At 45.8% G+C, this 25757-nt stretch overlaps 1 long non-coding RNA gene across 1 annotated transcript in view; it reads left to right on the plus strand.

The window, feature by feature from the left end:
* Window positions 1-25757, plus strand: part of LOC138847504 (uncharacterized) — a 98348-nt gene that overhangs the window by 44677 nt on the left and 27914 nt on the right. The gene's annotated exons all lie outside the window — the stretch shown is intronic.

The raw sequence follows: 25757 nt of genomic DNA on the forward strand, positions 1-25757 counted from the left end.
TTTACTTAGCATAGAGTTGGTCTTCTGTGTATAAAGTTAATCGAAAATAGATCTTAGTGGAGAATGGGACTGGGAATGGGAGAGGGAGCAGGAGGAGGAAGAAGGGTATGAGAGTGGGTGGGAGGGCAGGTATGGTGGGAGAAATCACTATAGTCCTAAAGTTGTACTTAGGAAGTGCATTAAGTCTGTATTCCTTAAATAAAAGGTTTCTTTGGAGAGGGAGAAGATTCAGCTTGGGCCAACTGCATCCTTTATTGGAATGCCTGGTTCAAGTCCCGGGTACTCCACCCTTCTGATTGAGTTCCTTGCTAAAGCAGTAGATGTCCCAAGCACTTGGGACCCTGCCATCCACGTGGGTGGCCCAGATGGAGCTCCAGGCTCCTGGCTTCAGCCTGGCCCAGCCCAGGCTGTTGCAGCCATTTGTGGAGTGAACCAGCAGATAAAAGATCTCCCTTCCCCTCTCTCTCTCTCTGTCTCTCTGTCTCTCTGTCTCTGTCTCTCTCTCTGTTACTCTACCTTTCAAATAAATAAATCTTTTTTTACTTTTATTTTTTTTTTGCCAGGCAGAGTTAGACAGTGAGAGAGAGAGAGAGAGACAGAGAGAGTTATAGACAGTGAGAGAGAGACAGAGAGAAAGGTCTTCCTTCCGTTGGTTCACCCCCCAAATGGCCGCTACGGCTGGCGCGCTGCGCTGATCCAAAGCCAGGAACCAGGTGCTTCCTCCTGGTCTCCCACGCAGGTGCAGGGCCCAAGCACTTGGGTCATCCTCCACTGCCCTCCTGGGCCACAGCAGAGACCTGGACTGGAAGAGGAGCAACCGGGACAGAATCCGGCGCCCCAACCGGGACTAGAACCCAGGGTGCCAGCACCGCAGGCGGAGGATTAGCCAAGTGAGCCGTGGCACCAGCCAAATAAATAAATCTTTTTTTAAAATATGCCAACAAAAAGAGTAATATATACAAAGAACTTGGAGAAAGGACTAGATATCTTACTCTAAATCACATTATTCTAGAGATTGATGTGAATATGCTTACCTCTACTGAACTAAACACTTAAAAATGGGTATGATAGTAAGTTTAACATTATTTTTGACAACAATAAAAAACAATAAATGATATAATAGCACTGAAGTTGAGAGGGAGTCGAATGGATTTTAGTGTTATGGGGTCTTTACATTATCTGGGAGAAGGAGAAAAATAAAGATTAATATTAGCCTTTGATTAGTCAAGGATGCATGTCAAATTTTAATGTAATCACTGAAAGAATTTTTAAAGTATATAACTTCGAAAATAATGAGAGTAGGAAATAATTTTTAAAATTCTTTAAATGTAGACCCTGTGAGTTATTGAGGATGGTTCATACAATTAAGTTCCTGCCTCCCACATGGTTAGGTTCCTTCCAGTTCCCAGATGCAAAATAGGCAGACATTTGGAGAGTGGATGGGAGCTCTTTCTATTTCTGTCTGTCTCCTTGTCTCTCAAATGATAATAAAAAAGAATAGCAAAATGAACTCAAAGAGAGTAAATGGAAGAGAATTGTAAAATAAAAGCAAAATTAATGAACTGGAAAACAAACATATGGAGAACATCAATAAAACCACAAATTGGTTTTTTTGAAAAAATGTAATAAAATTCATGTGAAAAACCCCACTGCTGGTGAGATTGGTCAAGAAAAAATAAGAAAGATCAACTGATGAATGTTAGGAATGTAAACAGGTACATACTGTGTATCTTGCAGATCATAAAAAGATAAAAAGAGAAAATTATCAGGAACTTTAGACCAATGAATTTAAAGCTTTGGATGAAATACATAGTTTCCTAGGGGAAAAAATTGCCAAAAGTAATTCAGGAAGAAATACATAACTAAATAGACCTATAAATAGTAAAGAAACAAAAGCAGTAATAAAAGTATTCCCATAGAGAAACTTCAGGTCCAGATGTAGAATATTTGCACCACATACTCAACAAAGAAAGCATTGCAATCTGTGGAAAGTCTTTCAAAGAATAGAGTACCCTTCCCAATTCATTTTATGAGTCAGCATAACCTTGATACCAAATCCAAAAAAGGTAGTTCAAGAAATAAAAGCTAATAATTAATGTACATCATGAAAGCTTGCAAAAAACGGGACAAAATATTAGCAAGCTGAATCTAACACTATAAAAAAGGAGTAATCAGAGGCTGATATTGTGGCACAGTGGTTAAGATGTCCCTTGGGGTGCCTGCATCCTAAATTGGAATGCCAGGTTTCTAGTCCTTTCTCTACTTCCAATCCAGCTTCCTGCTAATGTGCACTCTGAGAGGCAGTGGGTGATGATGGCTCAGGTACTTGGATCCCTGACACCTGCGTGGAGACCCAGACAGAGTTCCAGGCTCCTGGCTTTGGTCTGGCCCAGCCCAAGCCATTGCCACCATTTGTGGAGTGAATCAGTCGATAGGTCGATAGAAGAGATCTCTCTCTCTCTCTCTCTCTCTCAAATAAATAAATAATGAATAAATAAGTAAAACTTCACTGGTGATTTTTTTAAAAGGACTAATGACTAAATTGAATTTATTCCAAGAATATAAGCTTGATTTAACCTTACAAATCAGTCAATGTAATTTGCTATCTTTTAACTTATCGAACAAGAATAATTTTTTAAAGATTTATTTTTATTTATATGAAAGGCAGAGTTAGAGAGAAAGAGAAATATCTTCCACCTGCTGGTTCACTCCCCAAATGCTTCAATAAATAGCTGGAGCTGGGCCAATCCAAAGCCAGGAGCAAGGAGCTTCATCTGGGTCTCCCACATGAATGCAGGGGCTCAAGCACTTGGGCCATCCTCCACTGCTTTCCCAGGCACATTAGCAGGGAGCTGGATGGGAAGCTGAGCAGCTGGGATTCGAACCAGCACCCACATTGGGTGCCTGTGTCACCTTACTCCCTATGCCACAATGTCAGCCCCTCCTAAAGGTTAAAAAAAAATCTACAACAGACATAAAACTTAAAGGAGAAATATTAAAAGCTTTCTCCTATAGATCAGGAATGAGACAATGATGTGTGCTATCATAATTCTTCAAAAAGTATTTGAAAGGCAGAGTAATGGGGAAGGGGGGAGGGAGAGGGAGAGAGAGAGAGCATGTGTGTGCTCATATTCTATCCACTGATTCACTTCCCAAATGGACACAATGACTAAGGCTGGGCCAGGCTGAAGCCAGGAGCCAAGAACTCCATCCTGGTCTCCCACATGGGTGGCAGGGATCCAAATGTTTGAGCCATCATCTGCTGCTTCTCAAGACCATTAGCAGGGAGCTGGAAGTGAAGCAAAGCAGCCAGGATTCAAACCAGCAATCCAGTATGGGATGCCAATGTCACAAGCAGCGGCTTAACCTGCTGTGCCACAATGCCTGCTCCTGCTATCACTATTTCTATTCAACATCATACTGGGCAGAAAGCAGCAATAAAAACTAAAAAATTTACAGACTGGACAAAAACAAAACTGCCATTTTGCACAGACATGCCCATGTACATAGAAAATAAAAAAGAAAGTAACTTTTATAATTAATTAGATAATTTATCAAGGTTCATGGATACAAAATTAGTATTCAAAAATGAATTATTGGGGCTGGTGCTGTGGCATAATGGGTAAAGCCACCGCCTGCACTGCCGGCATCCCAAATGGGCACCAGTTCGAGTCCTGGCTGCTCCACTTCTGATCCAGCTCGGAAGAAATGAAGCATTGTACCTGCTACAACATGGATGAACCTTGAAAAAATTATGCTAAGTCAAAGAACCTAGTCACAAAAGGTCTCATGGTTTGTTTTTTTTTTTTTTTTTAAGATTTATTTATTTATTTGAAAGGCAGAGTTACAGAGAGGCAGAGGCAGAGAGAAAGAGAGAGAGGTCTTCCATCTGCTCCCTAGATGGCCACAACAGCCAGAGCTGTGCCGATCCGAAGCCAGGAGCCAGGAGCTTCCTTCGGGTCTCCCATGTGGGTGCAGGGGCCCAAGGACTTGGACCATCTTCTGCTGCATTCCCAGGAAGTAGAGAGTTGGATCAGAAGTGGAGCAGCCGGGACTCGAACCAGTGCCCATATGGGATGCCAACACTGCAGGCAGTGGCCTTACTCACTATGCCACAGCACCGGCCTCCTCATGGATTTTTTTTTTAAGATTTATTTGTTATTTGAAATGCTTAGTTAGAGAAATCGAGGGAGAGAGGGAGGTCTTCCATCTGCTGGTTCACTTCCCAAATGCCCACAATGGCCAGAGCTAGGTTGGTCTGAAGCCAGGAGCCAGGGGCTTCTTCTGGGTCTCCCATGTGGATGCAGAGGCCCAAGGACTTGGATCATCATTTATCGCTTTCCCAGGTCATTAGCAGGTTGCTGGATCAGAAGTGGAGCAGCTGAGGTTTGAACCCACACCCATATGTGATGTCAGCACTGCAGGCAGTGGCTTAACCTGCTCCACCACAGCGCTGGCCCCAGGACCTCATAGTGCATGATTCCATTTATATGAAATGTCACACAAGAATTGTGAGGACAAGAAGGGACTTCTGAAGGAACTGAAAGGAACTGGTAGTAGTAAAAGATGATAATGCCATACAGAATTCACGCTCAGCAAGAGAAAGTTCCATTCTAAGTGAATACTAAACAAGTTTGATATCTGGTGGATCAGAGCACTAACAAAAACTCAAAAGGAAGAAACCTAACAATTGCACAGTCCAAGTGGCAGTGGTCCTCTTGCAAAGAAAAGAAGATAGGGAGACAGATCCCTTTGAGGAGTAGCATCACAGAAACAGATCAAATGCATAACTGATTAAAGAGACTGTAACTGACTGTATCAACAGAAGGTGGTGCTCTTGAACCAATAAACCAAATAAGGTATCCAAATCCTTTCCTTCGTATGGAATCAGCTGCTATTGCTGCACCAGGAAATCCAAGACATTTCTCTGTGGGAGAAAGGCAGAGTGAGAGCGAGAGCGAGAGCATCTTTCATTCACTAGTTCACTGCCCAAACGCCTGCAACAGCAAAGCTAGAAGCCAGGAGCCAGGAGCTCTTCCACATGACAGCGCTGTCTTCCAGGATGTGCATTAGCAGGAAGCTGGATCGGAAGCAGAGTAGCTGGCACTCCATCCCAAGCACTGTGATATGGGGTGCAGGCACCCCAAGCAGCAGTGTAACCCACTGCATCACAATGCCCACCTTTAGGATATTTGTATAATGCTTAGAAAAATGAAAGGGACCACATGCAAGAAGTTAAAGTGAAGGCAAAAGAAAAGCTAGAATCCAAACTTTTCAGTTGATAAACATATTCACCCTCCAATAAAAAGAACCACAAAGTAGAGAAAAACACTAATTAAATACAATTAAACAAGTAATTACAGATATGCAAGAATACTGGAAGTCAGAAAATCAAAAATTCACAATAGAAACAAACAACAGGAGAGTGTGAAATGAGTGCCAACTGAACTCGGGAATAAAACTGGAAAAAAAGGACAAAGTCATCTCAGAAGAGAAAAATAAATAAATTACAAGGTACTCAAGGGAGAATGGTATGGTTGCAAAAGACAGTAAGGGGAAAAAGAATAGAAATAAAAGGAGCCATGAAAACCCAAATGAAATAAAGGAGACAAGAGGAAACTGGAACTGCTTTTAAAAAAGAAAAGGCAAATAACAAACAGAATTTACATTTAAAATGACAATTTGAGCAGAACTTTCTGGAAAGAAAAGAATACATTTAAAGATCCCATTGTGCACCTGAGAACATTAATAGTCAATGCAGAGGCATGGCCTAGTAAAACAGACATTACTGGCAAAGAAAAAAATCCTTTGGGTCTAAAAGCAAAACACAAACAACAGCAACAACAAAAACCCAAGTAACCTGCAAGATAAGAAAATCAAGTGACATCAAATGATTTGACAGAATTATAGAAAGTAAGATAATGGCAGAGAAATATTTTAAAGAAATTAGTGTGACAAAAAGTTTGAGCTGAAGTCTTACAGTTTTAAACTTTCAGGAAATCAAGAAATTTTGTATTCAAGAACACTTTCTGTAGTGGTTACTAGAGGTTAGGAAACACGGGTGGGGGTGAGGGTGGGGGTGGAAAGAGGTCAGATAGCCACGTACCCAAACACAGTCAGAGTTCTGGGGCCAGCGCTGTGGCGCAGCAGGTTAAGCTGCTTCTGATCCAGTTTCCTACTAATGGGTCTGGGAAGGCAGCAAATGGTGGCCCAAGCACCACCCACATGGGAAACCAGAATAGAGTTACTGGCTCCTGACTTTGGCCTAACCCAGACCCAGCCATTGTGGTCATTTGGGAAGTTAACCAGCAGATGGAAGATTCTCTCCCTCTCTCCCTCTCTCCCTCTCTCGTTCTCCCTCTCCCTCTTTCCCTCTCCCTCTTCCTCTACCTCTCCCTCTCTCTCTTTTCTTCTCCTTCTCCTTCTCTTTCTTCTCCTTCTTCTACCCTCTCTGTCACTCTGCTTTTCAAGTAAATAAAATAAATCTTAAAAAAGCAGTAATAGGCTGTACTGTTCCACAGCACAGAGGGGCGACTACAGTTCACAATAACCTATTACACATTTTACGAAGAACTGAAAGAGAGGAGCTCATAGGTCCCAAACATGAAGAAAAGATAGGCCGGCGCCGCAGCTCAATAGGCTAATCCTCCGCCTAGTGGCGCCGGAACCCCAGGTTCTAGTCCCGGTCGGGGCGCCGGATTCTGTCCCCGTTGCCCCCCTTCCAAGCCAGCTCTCTGCTGTGGCCCGGGAGTGCAGTGGAGGATGGCCCAACAGGAGAAGCACCTGGCTCCTGCCTTCGGATCAGCGCGGTGCGCCGGCCGCGGCAGCCATTGGAGGATGAACCAACGGCAAAGGAAGACCTTCCTCTCTGTCTCTCTCTCCCTCTCACTGTCCACTCTGCCTGTAAAAAAAAAAAAAAAGAAAAAGAAAAGAAAAGATAAGGAAGTGGAGATGCTGATCGCATGATCTGATCAGTTTATGCTGTATACACGTAGTGGCATGTCACACTGTAGCCCATAAAAATGTACAAATATTACATATTAATCATTTTTAATTAAAATGGAAAAAATAACTCTTTCTGATGTTTCTAGTAGTCAGGTTTCATCCAGCTAAGAGATGATTGGAAAACTGACCAAAACCAAAACAAAACTCAGATATGAGAATGGAATAAGTTTAATTGCCCAAAGGAAGGAAAATGGGAAATAAGAGCTAAGCTCCTTAGCTATTCCAGTATATTCCCCATCTACCTTTTAAGTCCCTTTGTGCTCTAATCCTTATGGTATCTGTTAAATATTTCATGTATCAGATAGGCTCCATGCTAGACCTGTACCCCGAACCCCCTCTCTTTTTATCTCTCCTACACACACTCTCTCTCTCTCTCTCTCTCTCTCTCTCTGCTGCCAGCCCAGGCCACTCATTACATAACACCTCTTGATTCTCTGTTTTGTAATCTAATGGCAGCACTCTCATATTCTCAGCCCACAGTAAAATACTTTACCTTCCTGCTGAGCCAGCTGCCCCACTTCTAGCTGGGGAATCCAGCTCTTCATCAGCCGGCCAAAGGGCTTCCAAGGCAGCTTTGTTTACACAGAAATACAGCATCCCTGCCTTCAGCCACAGCCGGACATTGAAAGGTTGCGCTCTATTGTGGGAGATTGCTGAAATGTGAAGATTTTTCTAATTGCAACAGTTCGCTTCGGGGCTTACTCAGTAGCTTGCTACTCAAGCCAGAAAAGAGCAGGCAGGAGGTAGTGCTGAAAAAAAAAAAATAAAAGATGATGCTGGCTGTTTGTTTGAGGTGTATTTTTTTTAGCGTGTAAAGACACTATCCATCTGTCCCTGTTTTATTAAGGTTTTAAATAAGATTATCAGAAATAAACATTAAGTTTTCCCAGATGTTTTTTAAGCATATATTAAAACAATCACATGGCTTTCTACCTTTCATCTATTAATTCAATAAATTATAATGTTCATATATTTTATCACACTGAACCAAGTCTTATATTTCTGGAATGAATCAACCTTGGCCATGGTTAATACATGACTGTATTCTCTTTGCTAAATATCCTATTAGGGTTTTCATAGCAAAAATTTACAGTATTTACATTAATATTTCATTGTATTTATTCTGAACAATCCTTTTATCTGGATGGATTTTTTTCTCCCTCTCAAATCATCTGTGTCAAGAACACAGCTCAGATATGTACCACTGCCCAGCACACCATGTGTGGTTCCTACTCAGTCCAGAATTCTCTCAAATACCATGTCCTAACCCAACACAATGGAGCCCTTACATAGCTCACAATCCTTACCCATGGGAGCCAGCAAACTGGGAGATGGCCCTCTGCCTGGTTCAGGACTTTTATACAGACCTATGCTCCCTGAATCACTAAGCAGACAATAGCAAATAATAAGCAGATAATAGCAAATCCTGACACCTAACACAGTTCAGTATACTAGGAGAGAGAACTCACTCACAATTTTCATCAGAAATTGCAAGGTGACATCCTTCATGTCAGAGCCACCTTGCATATTTTTGCCCACACACATTGTTTTCTGTCTCCCTTCTTTCTTTCTTTCCTTCCTTCCCCTCCCTCCCTCCATCCCTTCCACATTTCTTTGATTCTTCCCCCATTCTTTTCTTTTTGAATTGAGCCAAGCCTTAAAAATTGGAATATTTCTCTTTTAAAAACATAATCTGTGTCTTGTAAGCATCTCATGAAAATTGGAAGCTCTGGCAAGACGAGACTGCTTTCCTGTATAGTCGAAGCAAAGCTGCAGCTCATTGCCCTAACACATCTCCAGAATTAGTTACCATTTGTCATTGTACTTAGACTGCTTATTTTTCTCTCATAGCAGAGAACATTTTCTGAATGCATGTTTTCCTGAGGGCTGACTGTTTCTGGAGAAACGAGAGAGTTGATTTCTTTATGCAAATGATTAATATTCCTCCACAGAGTTACAGAGAGGCAAAGAGAGAGGGGGAGAGAGAGAGAGAGAGAGAGAGAGAGAGAGAGAGAGAGAGTTAGAGAAAGAGAGGTCTTCCATCTGTTGGTTCACTCCCCAGATGGCCGCAATGTCCAGAGCTGATCTGATCTGAAGCCAGGAGCCTGGAGCTTTTTTTTGGGTCTCCCACGTGGGTACAGGTGCCCAAGGAGTTGAGCCATCTTCTACTGCTTTCCCAGGCCATAGCAGAGCACTAGATCAGAAGGGCAGCTGGGACTGGAACCGGCACCCATATGGGATGCCAGCACTTCAGGCCAGGGCTTTAACCCACTGCGCCACAGTGCCAGCCCCTTAATTTCCATTTTTCTAACTGCTTGTTGCTATTATGCGGAAATAAAATTGAATATTATATACTGTTCTATCCAACATCCAGGTTGAACAGTCTCATTAGTTTGAATTGTTGATCTGTATAAACTTTTAGAATGTTGACTTACATAGTCATATTATAAGCAAATAATAAAAATTTTGGCTTATCTTCTCAAAAATATTTTAATGTATTATTTTGAAACTGAGAGAGAGGTCTTCCATCTGCTGCTTCACTCCCTAAATGGCCACAACAGCCAGGACTGTGCTAGGCTGAAGCCAGGATCCAGGACCTTCATCTCGGTCTGCCATGTAGGTGTCAGGGGTCCAAACACTTGAGCCATTGACTGGGAGCTGGATCAGAAGTGGAGCAGCCAGGACATGAATCGGCACCCATATGGGATGCCAGTGTCACAGGCAGCAGCTTTACCAACTATGCCACGATGCCAGCCCCTCAAAAATCTTAGTCTTTTTGCCCTCCCCCCCCCCCCCGCATAGGGACTCCACATAAATGCTGAGGAGGAATGGTAAAGATAGTGAGCGTGTTTGCCATGTTCCTGTTCTCAAGAGAAAAGCTTTTAAGAGTTCACCACATATGATAACTGTATTTCTGAAGGTTTTTAAATCAAGGACATCCCTTTATACTTCATTTTGCTATTAGTTTTTATCATAAACAGATATTGAATTTTATAAGATGTTTCTTTCTGCATCTTCTGAGATTACTATATCTCACTCTTTTAAAAATTTATTTACTTTCTAGTTTTTTATTTGAAAGACAGAGAGATATGGAGATAGATGGAAAAAGATCTCCCATCTGCTGGTTCACTCCTCAAGTGCCCACAACAGCCAGGACTGGGCCAAGCCAAAGTCAGGAGCCCAGAACTTAATCCAGATCTCCCACAAGGGTGGCAGGGATCCAAGAACTGGAGACATCAGCCAATGCCTTCCTAGGGTACACATCTTCAGGAAGCTGGCTCAGAAGCAGACGAACCACGACTCAAACAAGGCACTTTGATGTGGGATGCAAGTGACTTACTTGCTGCACCACACACCTGCCCCAATCTTCTCTTTTATTATGGTAAAACAATCATGGCGCCGCCGGCACTGTAGCATAACTGGTAAAGCTGCCATCTGCAGTGCTGGCATCCCATATGGGTGCCGGTTCAAGTCCCAGCTGCTCCACTTCATATCCAACTCTCTGCTATGGCCAGAGAAAGCAGTAGAAAATGGCCCAAATGCTTGGGCCCCTGCACCTGCGTGGGATACCTGGAAGAAGCTCCTGGCTCCTGGCTTTGGATCGGCACAGCTCCAGCCATTGTGGCCAAATAGGGAGTGAACCAGTAGATGGAAGACCTCTCTCTCTCTCTCTGCCACTCCTTCTCTCTCTGTGTAACTATGACTTTCAAATAAATAAATAAATCTTTAAAAATTATCAAACAAAACAGTTGATTCAGAGTGAGCATTTGGAACAGAGCAGTTAAGATGTTGCTTGGTATGTCCACATCCCAAGTCAGAGTTCCTGGGTTCAAGTTCTAGTTCTTCTTCCTTGGGTCTCTGCCACCCATGTGGGAGTCACCGGATTGAGTTCTGGACTCCTGGTTTTGGCCTGTCCCAACCCCGGCTGTTGGGGAGTAAACCAGCAGGCAAAATCGATTTCTTTCTCGCCCCGACCTTTCTCTCTCTCAAAAAAAAAATAATAATAAAAATTTGGGTGCCAGTGCTGTGGCGCAGCTGGTTAAGCAGCTGTCTGCAGCTCTGGCATCAAAATGGGCACTGGTTTAAGTCCTGGCTGCCCCACTTCTGATTCAGTTCTCTGCTAATGGCCTGGGAAAGCAGCAGAAGATGATCCAAGAGCTTGGGACCCTGCACCCACATGGGAGACCTGGAGGAAGCTCCTGGCTCCTGGCTTTGGATCAGCACAGCTCTGGCCATTGCCATTTGGAGAGTGAAACAGCGGATGGAAGATCGATCTCTCTCCCTCTCTCTGCAATTTTATTTTCAAATAAGTAAATAAATAATAAATAAAATATTTAAAACAAAAAAATTTAGGAAAAAATAATTGATTCTCTAATTTTAAAGCACCCTTGCATTCCTGAGAATAAACCTGTTATTTGGGATACGTTCATTTTTTCCATATTGCTGGACTTAAGTTGCTAAAATTTGGTTTAGGATTTTTGCTTCTGTATAAATAAGATTGGCATGTCATTTGCCTTTTTTAAACTGTTATTGGGTTCTGGTGCCAATATTATAGAAGTCTCATCAAATGAATTGGGGACTATTCTATCAATTTCTAGTCTCTGGAAGAAATTGCAACTACTTCTTCTTTAAATGTTAAACTGGAAAGACATCTAGGTCTGGATCTTTAATTTTATTTGGGTTTTCTATTATTTTTTCTGTATCAATTTGATGAGTATTGTCTTCAGACAATTTATCCATTATATTTATATGTTCACATGAAGTTGGGGTCATAGTATCCTCTTATTATCTCATTACCTCCTGGACCTTGAACCAATAAATTGCTCATTAGTAACTATTAAACATGTCTCTTCATTTGCTTTGCCACTTTTTAACATTGGGGCCAAATCCAGATACTACCAGGAGACAGTCTCCCATGCAAGGCTGGGTCTATGCTTCCATATATGCCAAGCAGGCCATGGCCAGGCCTGAAGTCCAAACATACACCCTTGCTATAACATAGTGAACTATGTGATGGCTCCCACGAAGATTGGAGCCCACGTGTTGCACACTGCCCAGCACATGCTAATGCAGCCTCTGAATGCAGAGAAACCAACCACAGGCCAAGAATCAGGACAGTCCTCAGGTCACCTCGATGTCACAAGAAATCCTCACCCAGCTCAGGGGCTCCTGTCTTCCACTACTCCACCTCAAGGGTTGCTTTCCCAGCCCTCACCTACTGGACCTGTTGGGATGAGACAGGGTGGGTCCCACCTTCCTCCAGTCCTCCAGCCCTGCCTCAGGCCCCGACCCCAGCTCCCACTGCGCCCCCTATCTGAGCCCCCCTCCTGCTGTGCCGCCTCCCCCACGGGTGCTGTTCTCTGCACCTGCCACCGAGGCTCCCCATTTCCCCACTCACGGGTGACCTGTGAGTCTCTGCTCTGGGGTCCCCTCCCCACGAAGCCACGGCTGATCCTGTCCCCAGCACCTAGAGCTGCCTCTGTGTCCCAGCGGGACCGGGATTCCCAGGCTCTCAGGTCCTCACGGGCAGGGACCCCCTGGGGCTGCTCACCTCCAGGTCCTCAGGACAGGACAGGGCCTGGGTGAAACCAGCCACCTTGCGCGGGCTGGAGAGGCCAGTGTGTGTGCAAGCACAGGGACAGCTGGCACCCGCACCTGCCAACAAGCCAGGCGGGAAAGGGCACGCGGGCCTGCTTGTGGCTGCAGAGTGGCTGTGGCAGGAGGCCAGAGGCCGGAGGCCTGAGGCCAGAGGAGCCGTCAGCAGAGCAAGCGGCCCCCAGGGCGCCCTAAGAACCGCGGAAGGGCTCAGGAAATATGTGTTGGATCAGCTGGGGTGCGTGAGGCAGACTTAGCCAGCCAGAGAGGCATGAAGGGCCCTTGAAGTCCTGCTGCTAGGGAGGCTAATTTGGCAGGCAGAGGGGAGGGAGCGGGTGAGTGCGCGCCGCTGGGGAGAAGCACTCGCTGCAGCAGACTGGCAGTAATGGCCCTCCAATCCAGGTCAAGTGATGGCTTCTGGGGGCGCAGCAGAGCCAGGCGCCTCCCTGCACTCAGCCAGAGCACCGCCCGTGCTGGCCGGTGACACGTGTTCCATGCCAGGCGTGAGGTGGCTGCGGGCGGCCAGCTGTCCCAGCGTTCCCCTAACTGGGGAATGCCCAGGAGTCACACTTTCCACTTTAAAACCAGGGCAGTCCCCCGCAGGCAGGCCGGCAGGGACACTTGGGCACTTGAGGTGGCCTCGGAGGGCGTGTCCGTGTGGAGCAGGGCTCCCCTCCCTTGCTGCTGTTGAGAGTGCAGGAAATCGGGGAGGGTGGTCAGCGTGGCAGCCCTGTCGGCATGTGCCCAGGGCCTGTGGCTCTGCGGGCCGGCATCCAGCTGGGACCGGCAGCTGCCTGGGGGCTCACTGCAAAGGGCTGTGGGCTCAGCTCTGCCTCACCCACCGTGCTTGGTAGGTGTGCTGTGACGGCCATGCTTTCCATGCAGGCTGTGTGTACTGAGATGGGCAACAAGCTTGACATTAGCTGGAGTTTTTTGCCAAGGTTCCTGACTGGTTCTTGTCAAAAATATATTAATAGAGTGGCTTTGTAACTGTGAGTCTGGAAACCTTCAGAAAAGTTTGATCTATAAAGTCATTATTTTATTTTTAATTCATATTTTATTTTATTTGTTTCATCATTCACATAGGAGCCAGTGTTGTGGCAGAGCAGGTTAATCTGCTGCCTATGATACTGGCATGCCACATTGGAGCACTGGTTCGAGTCCTGGCTGCTCTGCTTCTGTACCAGCTCCCTGCTAATGCATCCAGGAAAGCAGCTGAAGTTGGCCCACGTACCTGGGCCCCTGCACCCATGTGGAAGACCCAGATGGAGTTCCTGGCTCCTGGCTTTGGCCTGGCTTAGCCCTGGCTATTGTTGCCATTTGGGTTGTGAACCAGCAGATGGAAGATTGTCTCTCTCTCTCCTCTTTTTCTCTCTCTCCCTTTCAAATAAAAATAAGCATTAAAAATGCACATAACATGAAATTCCCCTTTTTAAACATTTTAAAGCATATAATTCAGTGGTTCTTATTATCATCACAACATTGGACATTTTCATCACTATAAAAAGTAACCTAGCGCTTCCCAGTTGCCCCCTCCCTCATCCCTGTTGATTCCTAATCTCCTCTTTGTCTCCACAGATTTTACCATTTTGTACATTTCATTTGAATGAAGTCTTACAACACGTGACCCAGTGTGACTGACCTCTTGCACTTCACATAACACTTTGCAGGTTCATCCATGATGCAGAATGCACTGGTGCTTTAGTCTTTTTATGACTAAGCAATATTCTATTCATGGATATACTACATTTTTTATCCATTTATCAGTTGAGGTACACGTGGATTATTTGGCTGTTATAAATAATGCTCTTTTGAAGACTCATGTACAAGTTTTTGTATGAATGTATGTCTCCCTTCCTCTTGGGTATATATCTGGGAGTATAATTATTGAGTCATATTACAACTGTATATTCAGCATTTTTAAACACAGTTTTGAAAAACTTATTTGAGAGAAAGAACACTCCCATCTGCTGATTTACTCCCCAAATGCCTACAACAACCTGGGCTGAATAAGGGCCAGGGGCAAAGCTGAGAGCCAGAAGCTTGATCCAAGTCCTCATGTGGGTGGCAGGAACCCAATCACTTGAGCCAGCACTGCTGCCTCCCAGGGTGTGCATTAGCAGGAAGCTGGAGCCAGGAGCTGGAGCTGGGACCCAAGCCCAGGTACTCTGCTGTGGCATGCAAGCATTGTAATGAACATGTTAAGCACTAGACCAAACACCTGCTTCCCCGCATGTTTAACATGTTGAGGAATGGCCAAGTTGTTTTCCAAAGTAGCTGTACTACTTCACATTTCCAGCAACTATGTGTGAACATTCCTTTTCCTCCACATCCTTGTGATTTTTCTTTTATTTAAATATGGCCATTTCTGAGACCTTGGGACACTGCGCCCATGTGGGAGACCTGGAAGAAGCTCCTGGCTCCTGGCTTCGGATAAGCGCAGCTCTGGCCATTGTGGCCAACTGGGGAGTGAATCAGCGGATGTAAGACCTCTCTCTCTCTCTCTCTCTCTCTCTCTCTGCATCTCCTTCTCTCTCTCTGTAACTCTGAGTTTCAAATAAATAAATAAATCTTTAAAAAAATAAATATGGCCATCTTGGTGGGTTTGAAGCAGTATCTCATTGCGATTTTGGTTTGCATTTCCTAATGACTACTAATATTGAGGATCATGTGTCTTACTTTTTCTTAAAAGATTTATTTATTTATATATTTGTAAGGCAGAGTTACAGAGAGAAAGGAAGACACACAAACACACACACACACACACACACACACACATAGAAAGAGAGATAGAGAGAGAAAATGAGACAAAAAATCTTCGGGCCAGTGTTGTGGCTTAGTGGGCTAAGCCTCTACCTGCGGCACCAGAATCCCATATGGACAGCGGCACAAATCCCAGCTGCTCTTCTTCCTATCCATCTGTCTGTTGTGGCCTGGAAAAGCAGTGGAGGATGGCCCAAGTGCTTGGGCCCCTGCACCCACATGGGAGATCAGGAAGAAACTCCTGGCTCCTGGCTTTGGATCGGCTCAGCTCCAGCTATTGTGACCATTTGGGGAGTGAACCAGTGGATAGAAGACCTTTCTCTCTGTCTCTCCCTCTCTCTGTAACTCTACTTCTCTGGGTCTCCTACACAGGTGCAGGAGCCCAAGGACTTGGGCCAACTTCTACTGCTTTCCCAGGTCGTAGCAAAGAGCTGGATTGGAAGTGGAGCAGCCCAGACTCGAACCAGCACCCATACGGCATGCTTGCACTGCTGACGGCGGCATTACCCACTATACCACAGCACTGGCCCCTGTAAGTCTACTTCTCAAACACATAAATGAGATCTTAGAGAGAGAGAGAGAGAGAAAGAGATCTTCCACCTGCTGGTTCACTCCCCAAATGGCCACAACAACAGCCAGGGTTTGGGCCAGGCCAAAGTCAGGATTCAAGGATTGCATCTGGGTCTCCCACATATTAGCAGGGGCCTAGGTACTTGGGGCATCTTCCACTGCCTTCCAAGTGCATTAGAATGGAGCTGGATCAGAAGAGGAGCAGCCAGGACTCAAATCAGCCCTCCAATATGGGATACCAGCATCACAAATGGCCCCTTAACCTAGTGTACCATGCCAGTCTCTTTGATCCCTTTTTTTTTTTTTTGACAGGCAGAGTGAACAGTGAGAGAGAGAGACAGAGAGAAAGGTCTTCCTTTTCCATTGGATCACCCCTCAATGGCCGCTGCGGCTGGCGCGCTGCAGCCAACGCGCCTCGCTGATCCAAAGCCAGGAGCCAGGTGCTTCTCCTAGTCTCCCATGTGGGTGCAGGGCCCAAAGAATTGGGCCATCCTCCACTGTACTCCCAGGCCACAGCAGAGAACTGGACAGGAGGAGGAGCGACCAGGACAGAATCTGCGCCCCGACCGTGACTAGAACCCCAGGTGCCAGTGCCGCAGGCGGAGGATTAGCCTATTGAGCCGCGGCGCTGGCCTGATCCCTTCTTTATACTTCCTTTCTATTTGTTACAGATTCCTGCCACAGTACATCTTCCCATGTCTAGCCTTGTCTTTCTCCTTAGAACTGAGGCTTGGTATGTTTATTTTTTTTTCTCCCTCTCACCCTACCTTCCTCTACCACATTCCTTTCTCCCTCTTCCTTTCTTCCTACCCTGTCTCCCTTCTTTCTTTCCTCCCAGCTATCATTGTAATTCTCCCATTGTCTATAGTATCACCTTGCAGTCCAGAGTAAATACCTTCCTTAACCTTCCAACCTTCCAAAGATTGACCTCTGACTCTCGCCAGCAGCATTGCTGGAAGGCCATGGAGAACACTCCCAAGCCTGATAGAGGGTGTGACATGGAAAGTGACAAGGAAAGTGTTGGGTATTTAAAAAAAAAAACATTTATTTATTTGGGGAGAGAGAGAGAGAGAGAGAGAGAGAGAGAGAAAGAGAAAGAGAAAGAGAAAGAGAAAGAGAAAGAGAAAGAGAGAAAGAGAGAAAGAGAAAGAGGGGAAGGGAAGGGAAGGGAAGGGAAGGGAAGGGAAGGGAAGGGAAGGGAAGGGAAGGGAAGGGAAGGGAAGGGAAGGGAAGGGAAGGGGAGGGGAGGGGAGGGGAGGGGAGGGGAGGGGAGGGGAGGGGAGGGGAGGGAATGTTCCATCCACTGGTTCACTCCCCAGAGGCCTATAACAGCCAGATCTGGGCCAGACCAAAGCCAGCAGCCAGGAGCTTTATCTGGGTCTCCCACATGGGTGCAGGGGCCCAAGCACTTGAGCCATCTTCCACTGCTTTCCCAGGCCATAGTAGGGAGCTGGTAGAATTCAAATTGGTGCTCTGATATAGGATGACAGCATCAGAAGCTGTCTCAAACCTGCAGTACCATAATGCTGGTGTCTGTGCTTTGTATAGCACATGGATTCCTTTAGCCCCCAAATCCACTTTCCTGCTTTCTTTCTCTTACCCTGTGTAATGAAGTTGTTTAGGGTCTAGGCAAAAGAAATGGCACAAGGACAGGGACACAGTATCGGAAGCAGTCTTCTCATTAGAGCTTGCTTCTCCAAGGATGGATGTTTCAGGAAAGCTCACCTTGCAACACTTTCCTGGGAGGGGACCAGACCACCAGGCGACCAAGGAGAGCTGCAAAACACCAGTCAGTCAAAGTTTTGAACACACGGTGTGTGAAAATGGATCTTGCTTGGGCTGGAAGGGCCGTCCTGTTCCCCCTCTTGAGGCTGATTTTTTGATGACCCCCTGCCCCAAGCAGACAGGCCCTTTGTGTTTGCTAACACTTGGACCCCCAGGACACTACCGCTTCCATCCTCTGTGCCATGAGCTCCCTTGCCCACTGGCTTCTGCTTGGGTTTGGCCAGTGTAGGCACTGACAGGAGCTAGCTAGATGATAGCTGACACAGAGAGTGGGAAGCAAGAGTTCAGAGGTCAGAGTATTCATCCCCCCTGGGCCCCTTCCTGCCCAGCCATGGTTCTAAAAGGGGCAGGCTCCTTCAGAGGCACTCCCTCTTCCACAGCTCCATCTCTCACCAAGCTCTGGTAGTAGTTTCCACCTCTTGGTTCTCCTGAGTGGGGGCAATGACTTCCTTTTGTGACTAGTGCTGAACTACTGAACAGTTTACTAATGCCCTTTATTATCTCCCTTATTTCTGCCTGCTTCTTCAGTCAACTTACCTCAGAGAATCCTGTTTCCTGCTGGGACCCCTGCAGGGCAAGGAGCTGGAATCAGAGCCAAGATAGTGCCATTCCTGGGGCTCTCTGCACTCTCCATCAAGTGAGCCACGGACTTGCCTCTTACACGAAGAGCCAAAAACAAACCTGAAGTCAAGGTGCAAGAGACATTTGATTCTTTCTTTTTATTTTTTTCTTTTTTTGACAGGCAGAGTGGACAGTGAGAGAGAGAGACAGAGAGAAAGGTCTTCCTTTTGCCATTGGTTCACCCTCCAATGGCCACCGCGGCCGGCGCGCTGCGGCTGGCGCACCGTGCTGATCTGGTGGTAGGAGCCAGGTACTTATCCTGGTCTCCCATGGGGTGCAGGGCCCAAGAACTTGGGCCATCCTCCACTGCACTCCCTGGACACAGCAGAGAGCTGGCCTGGAAGAGGGGCAACTGGGACAGAATCCGGCGCCCTGACCGGGACTAGAACCCGGTGTGCCGGCGCTGCAAGGCAGAGGATTAGCCTAGTGAGCCGCGGCGCCGACCTTGATTCTTTCTTACAAGGCTCTGGGACTTTTTGTAGAAAAGCAAGGTGACACATCAAGGCTTGGCTAGGACTACCAGACCTTAAACTAAGAAGGTGGCTCTGACTCGTTTGTCCCGCAGGGAATCAGAGGCTCTGCAATCCAGACTGTGCAGGAATAAACAATCTTATCCAAATCAGAGAGAAGATGTCATGTTAACCTTTTGCAAGGCAATGTGAGAACTGGGTGGTGTCTTTGGACTTGGCTACAGCCCTGCATTGTTTCCAGGCCAGGTCTAAGGTAACCTCCTTGACCTCCTGGAATGTTAGTAATCATCTAAGAAAATAACCATTGTGAGTCTCATGGCTTGTGTTCGTTGTTCCCATGGCTGGAATTCTACCTTGTCTGGGCATGTTTCATGACTTGGAGGAGCAGGTGACTTGAGCCATTTATTTGCATCAGTATCAAACTGATTTACAGAATAAATAAATAACAGTTATTTGTTACAGAAAGAGAGACAGAGAGAGATCTTCCATCTGGTTCACTCCCCAGCTGGCTGCAACAGCCAAGGCTGGGCCAAGCTGAAGCCAGGAGCCAGGAGATTCATTCAGGTCTCCCACGCGGGTACACGGGCCCAAGCGCTTGGGCCATCTTCTACTGCTTTCCCAGGCCATCAGCAGGAAGCCAGATTGAGAAGTAGAGCAGCCGGGACCTAGACTGGTGCCCATAAGTGATGCCAGCACTATAGATGGCAGTTTAAGCCACTATGCCACAGCACTGGCCCCAAGGGGACCACATCCTTGGCACAATGTTCTCATGTGCAGGTAAGAAAAATTATTCAGAACTTGTAAATAAGGCAAAAGGGTGTCCTTTCTATGCTAGAGTGAAGCATTGTCTAACAGGTCTGTCCAAAGATTATCTAATTCTCCAGGGAAATGCATCTTATTGACTCACTATTTACTGTTAAGGCTAAGTCTTGGTGACGTAGCGCTTTTTTATTTGGAAGGCAGGGCAGGGGATGGGGAAGGTTGGACTGAGAGATAAGATTTTCTACCCACTATTTCTCTCTCTCTCTTTCTTTCTTTCTTTCTTTCTTTTTGACAGGTAGAGTTAGACAGTGAGAGAGAGACAGACAGAGAGAAGGGTCTTCCTTCTGTTGGTTCACCCCCAAAATGGCCGCTATGGCCCTCATGCTGTGCTGATCAGAAGCCAGGAGCCAGGTGCTTCCTCCTGGTCTCCCATGGGGTGCAGGCACTGAAGCACTTGGGCCATCCTCCACTGCCTTCCCGGGCCACAGCAGAGAGCTGGACTGGAAGAGGAGCAACGGGGACAGAACCCAGCGCCCCAACTGGGACTAGAACCCAGGGTGCCGGCGTCTAGTGAGCCGTGGCACCGGCCGGAAGACCTCTCTCTCTGCCTCTCCTTCTCTGTGTAACTCTGACTTTCAAATAAATAAATAAATAAATAAATCTTCAAAAAAAAAACAAAACACCCTGGGGAGACTCCCAGCCGTAATGTGATGAAACAGGTATTCCACCCTAAGTTCCTGGTTTCGCTTGAATGTGAAGGCAAAAAGAAATAATAATAATTGTCCAAGTTTCATCAAGACAAGATTTCAAAACCTTTTCATGAAAACTTCTAGTTGCATAACTTTTTGTCCACTCTAAGTCCACGTGCTCTAAACTAAACATTATCTTTCCCCCTTTGAATTTCAAGACTCTGGTGTTCCCTGCTGGAACAAGGACATAATCCTCAGCCATTCTCCCTCATCGCCCCAAAGAGGTAAACATTGGAATGTATTCCTTGCCTTTGAATCTCAATTGGGTCTCACAGCCTATAGCCTTCAAACCACACCCTCACACCCACCTGAAAGACCAGTTGCTGAGAGCACTTGAAAGACCAGTTCCAGGAATTCCCCTCTGCCTGCTGCCCCCACCCCCACGCCCATCCCCAGTCCTCCTAAAATATAAAAAGTCCCAGCACCTGGGGGCGGGGCCTTCTGCCACGTGCTCCATCATTGTGCATTTGGGCAGTTGGTCACCCACCTCTGTGGATTTATTTTCTCTGAGTAAATTCGGTCTGGCTGTAAATTCGTACACTGCCTCCTCTCTATTCTGCGCCTCTTTTCCTAACATTCCCTACTAAATTGAGTGGTACCTCTGCTCACTCCATCTCACATTAGAAACTGGAAATTCATCTGGGCTTTCCTTTCTTCTCCATCTTCTATATATGGTCAGGGTCTTAGTAATTCTACATCATAAATCAGTATCCCTTCCTGTCCCATCTGACTCCTACTGCTTTCTCAATTCAGTTCTTTATCACCTCTCATTGTCTGAGCCTACTCACCTGCCTCTTTATCACCCACCCTCCAAGTCTTGTTAACAATATTGCTAGTTTCATTTCATGAGGAGAAAATTGCCTTAGCATTATTCCTTAGCATTATTGATGAAAAACATTCAAGAGAGGGTGGGCATTTGGCTTAGTGGTTAATATTAGAAGTGACTTAATGGTGTATTTCCCTAAGAACTTAGCCTTAGTACAGCCATGATGCCAGAGCCTGGTCCCTGGCTGCAAAGGGGGATAAGTGGAAAATCCCAAAGTAAATAAATCGATGGCTCAGTTAGCAGAGATGAGTGGAATAAGTTCTTGCCTTTGCAGGAGAATTAGGACATAAGACAGAAGAGTGGTAAATAAGGCAGTAAGGTTAAATGAGGTAGGGCATCCATTAGAATGGATGGGCACCTCTCTTGACAGATCTGAAAGACAGTACCTAGTTTTCAGTTAGACTGGGGTTATAAGGAAATGGGATCCAGTTCTTCCTGCCATTTCTGCTTCCCCATCCCTCTTCTCCTGGACAAAGGATTTGCTGAAAGTAAATTAAATAAAAGCCCTCCCAAGGTTTTATGACCCAGTGTTATCAGACTGGGTAGCCCACCTGGAACTGGGCAGAAGTGATTCCCCTAGGGTGCCTTTCTTGGGGGGACACAGCGAAGGTTTTATTGCCCATTGTTAGGCTGGGTAGCCCACCTGGTGCCAGGCAGAGGCGCTTCCCCTAGGGAGCTCCCCTTGGGTGGAAGATTGGGATCACCTGCAAAGCTATTAGGGTATGGGCAGGTCTTTGTAGCTTAAAATACTGGGCAGCTTCTAAGGTATGCTTCCAAGGCTATTACATTCCTTTTTGAAGAATCTTTTGTTTTCTTCAGGCCCCTCACACACACATAGGCTAACTTCTAACTTCGTACTTAATAGTTCCAATTATGTAATAACAGGATGTATATCACAAGTTCTCGAACATGGCAGTTCTTAGAACTGCTCAGAACAAACTGATTTTGCTGCAACCACAGTGTGACCTTGCCCTTCTCTATCCTACCTGCCCAACAACACCCAAGCCCAATTGCCCTCCTCCTCTTGCTTTAGGCTTCAGCCTAAAGAAACAGGCTTCAGCTGCTTCTAACATGTGGGGCGTAAACCAGCATGTGGGAGTATGCTCTCTCTGTCTTTCTGACTCTCAAATGGAAAAACAAACAAACAAGTTCAAGAGGAGCCATTGTAGAGGTGGAAGTGATGGATCATGGTGACTAAGTGAATAATATAATCAAGGATATAAAAAACTCCTCAAGGGCTTCTTGCTACCTATAGGATCAAGTGCAGGTTCTTAGTACTTAAGACAATGTATAAGCTGATCTTGACCTATTTATCAGCCTTATCTCCAGGCCCTCCCTGACGAACTTCCTCTACAGTGCAATTCTCTCAATGCTCATTCAAGCTTCCTTGCCTTTGTACACATTGCTTTCTTTGTCCCAAATAACTTTATCTCTCTTCTCTGCCAGGGATATTCCTATTTCCCTGTCAAATTCCTCCAGGGAGAACTGACAAGTGCCTCCTGAAATGTTGTACCCAAGACGGCCTCACCCATATCACCTTAGTTCTGACTGAGACTTTGAAAACAGCCTTCTTAGACAGTGTTAAGAAAAGTAAGGGGCCAGCGCTATGGCACAGTGGGTTAAAGCCCTGGCCTGAAGCGCCGGCCTCCCATATGGGCACCGGTTGGAGACCCAGATGCTCCACTTTCAATCCAGCTCTCTGCTATGGCCTGGGAAAGCAGTGGAGGATGGCCCAAGTCCTTGGGCCCCTGCACCCACATGGGAGATCCAGAGGAAGCTCTTGGCTCCTGGCTTCGGACTGGCGCAGCTGCAGCCATTGTGGCCATCTGGGGAGTAAACCAGCAGATGGAAGATCTCTCTCTCTGTCTCTACCTCTCTCTGTAACTCTTTCAAATAAATAAACTAAACCTTTAAAAAAGAAAAAGAAGTGAAAAAGAGTATATTTAGTAGTCTCTCATTTGTTCAAGAGGAAGGAAAAATAAAGACAGTCATGGATCTGCTTTTCTTTAAAAAAAATGAAAGAAAAGAAGCCAGAAAAATAATAAAATTGGTCACCATAAGACACTGAAGGAAAGAGGATAGATGATACACAAAGGATATGGGAAGAAGTGACCTTTTTTCCCCATAACATTTATTTATTTATTTATTTGAAAGGCAGAGTGACAGAGAGAAAGGGAGAGACAGACAGAGGGAGAATGCGAAAGAGATCCTCCATCTGCTGGTTCACTCCTCCATATGGCAGCAACAGGGCCAAGCTAAAGACAGGAGCCAGGAACTCCATCCTGGATCTCCCACATGGCTGTCAGCAGCCTGAGATTTGGGCTGTCATGTGCTGCCCCCAAGGTGCATTAGCAGAAAGCTGGATCAAAAGCGGAGGCAGGGGCCAGCACTGTGGTGTAGTGGGCTAAGCCTCCGCCTGCGGCACTGGAATCCCATGGGGTGCTGGTTCAAGTCCAGGGTGCTTCTCTTCAGATCCAGCTCTCAGCTATGGCCTGGGAAAGCAGTAGAAGATGACCCAAGCGCTTGGGCCCCTACACCCGCGTACACCAATGTGGAACACTGGGAAGAAGCTCCTGGGTCCTGCCTTCAGATAGGCTCAGCTCTGGCTGTTGCAGCCATCTGGGGAATGAACAAGAGGATGAAAGACCTCTCTCTCTGTCTCACCCTCTCTCTGTAACTCTGCATCTCAAATAAATAAAATGAAATCTTTAAAAAAAAAAAAAAAGAAAGAAAGTGGAGGCAGGACTCGATTCCAGGCACTCTGATATGGGATGCAAGCATTCCAAGGAGGGGCTTAACCAGATGCACAACACTACCCAAGCAGTGACAGTTCTGAGTGTACATTACTGTGTGGTTTTGATTTCTATCAGTATGTTAATGTTCTCTATTGTCAACAGAAATGAACAAGCACTGTAAAAAGGCTAACGTTAGGTTTATTCAGAGCAGAATATGAATGTTTTAGGCCCAAAGGGACACAATCTCAATGACTTTTTTTTAAAGATGGAAAGATCTACTATTTTTATTATTTCCTTATTTCTTTTTTAAAGATTTACTTATTTACTTCAAAGTCAGAATTACACAGAGAGAGAAGGAGAGGCAGAGAGAGAGAGAGAGAGGGAGAGAGAGAGGTTTTCCATCTGCTGGTTCATCCGCTGTGCTGATCCAAAGCCAGGAGCCAGGAGCTTCTTCCAGTTCTCCCACATGGGTACAGGGGCCCAAGGACTTGGGCCATCTTCTACTGCTTTCCCAGGCCATAGCAGAGAGCTGGATTGGAAGTGGAGCAGTCTGGACACAAACCGGCACACATATGGGATTCTGGCACTGCAGGCGGCAGCTTTATCCACTATGGCACAGTGCCGGCCCCAAGCTCAATGACTTTTAAGGAGTCTTGGGAAGTGTTCCGAAGTGGTCAAATTCTAGTCTGAACTTATGTATTCTTTTATCATTACACAGTAAATACACATTGATTTGGCCCCAAAAGATGGTCATTAGGTAAGTGGGAGTGAATTTCTCACAGGTTAAAAATTGCTGTTTTTACATCATAATTGGTTACAAACATCATCAGAGACAGTGTATGCTGAAAAGACTACTGATTCATTTGAAAAAGATATTTCTGGGCCAGGTGTTGTGCTTCATTGGGTTAAGCCACTGCTTGGGATGTCTGCATCCTTCATCAAAGAACAAGTTTGGATCTTGGCTGCTCTCTTTCCAGTCCAGCTTCCTACTTAATGCGTCCTGGGAGGCAGAAGATGATGGCCCAAGTACTGGGGCTCCTACTACCCATGTGGAAGACCTACAAGGAGTGCCTGGCTCCTGGCCTAGGCATGGCCCAGCCCTAGATGCTGCAAACATTTGGGGAGTGAACAGGTAGACAGAAGACCTCTCTCTCTCTGTCACTCTGCCTTTCAGGTAGATGAAAATAAATAAATAAATAAATAAACCAACCCTAAAAAAGAAGTTGAACAGTAAAAAAAAAAGGACTTTCTGAGAATAGATCAAAAAGGAAAGTATGGATGAAGAACAAAGGATTGGTCAAGGTTGCTCCCGATGGCTAGACAAAACAGACCTTTTAGGTACCTATCACCCAAGTCAAATCAACCTGGTCAACAAGATGAATGACCCGGATGTGACATACCTCAGATGTGTCTCAGCAGATGTTTGCTCTAAATGTTTTGAGACTTTTTCTTTTTTAGGGGTAGTTTGTTCTCAATATAATTTTAAAATTAAATTAAATCAATAAGGATGGGAAAGGGAACAAAACTAAAATGAAAACAAACAGAAATGAACTCCATTGTGTTTTAAATTAATACTATGGGGCTGGTGCTGTGGCGTGGCTGGTAAAGCCGCCACCTTCAGTGCCAGCATCCCATATGGGCACCAGTTTAAGTCCCGGCTGCTCCACTTCCCATCCAGCTCTCTGCTGTGGCCTGGGGAAGCAGTAGAAGATAGCCCGAGTCCTTGGGCCCCTGCACCCATGTGGAAGACCTGGAAGAAGCTCTTAGCTCCTGGCTTCAGGTTGGTGCAGCTCCGGCCATTTCGGCCAGTGGGGGAGTGAACCAGTGGATGGAAGACCTCTCTCTCTGACTTTCCCTCTCTCTGTGTGTAACTCTG

The sequence above is a fragment of the Oryctolagus cuniculus genome, chromosome X (assembly GCF_964237555.1).
Source record: "Oryctolagus cuniculus chromosome X, mOryCun1.1, whole genome shotgun sequence".
In the NCBI taxonomy this organism is placed as follows: Eukaryota; Metazoa; Chordata; class Mammalia; order Lagomorpha; family Leporidae; genus Oryctolagus; species Oryctolagus cuniculus.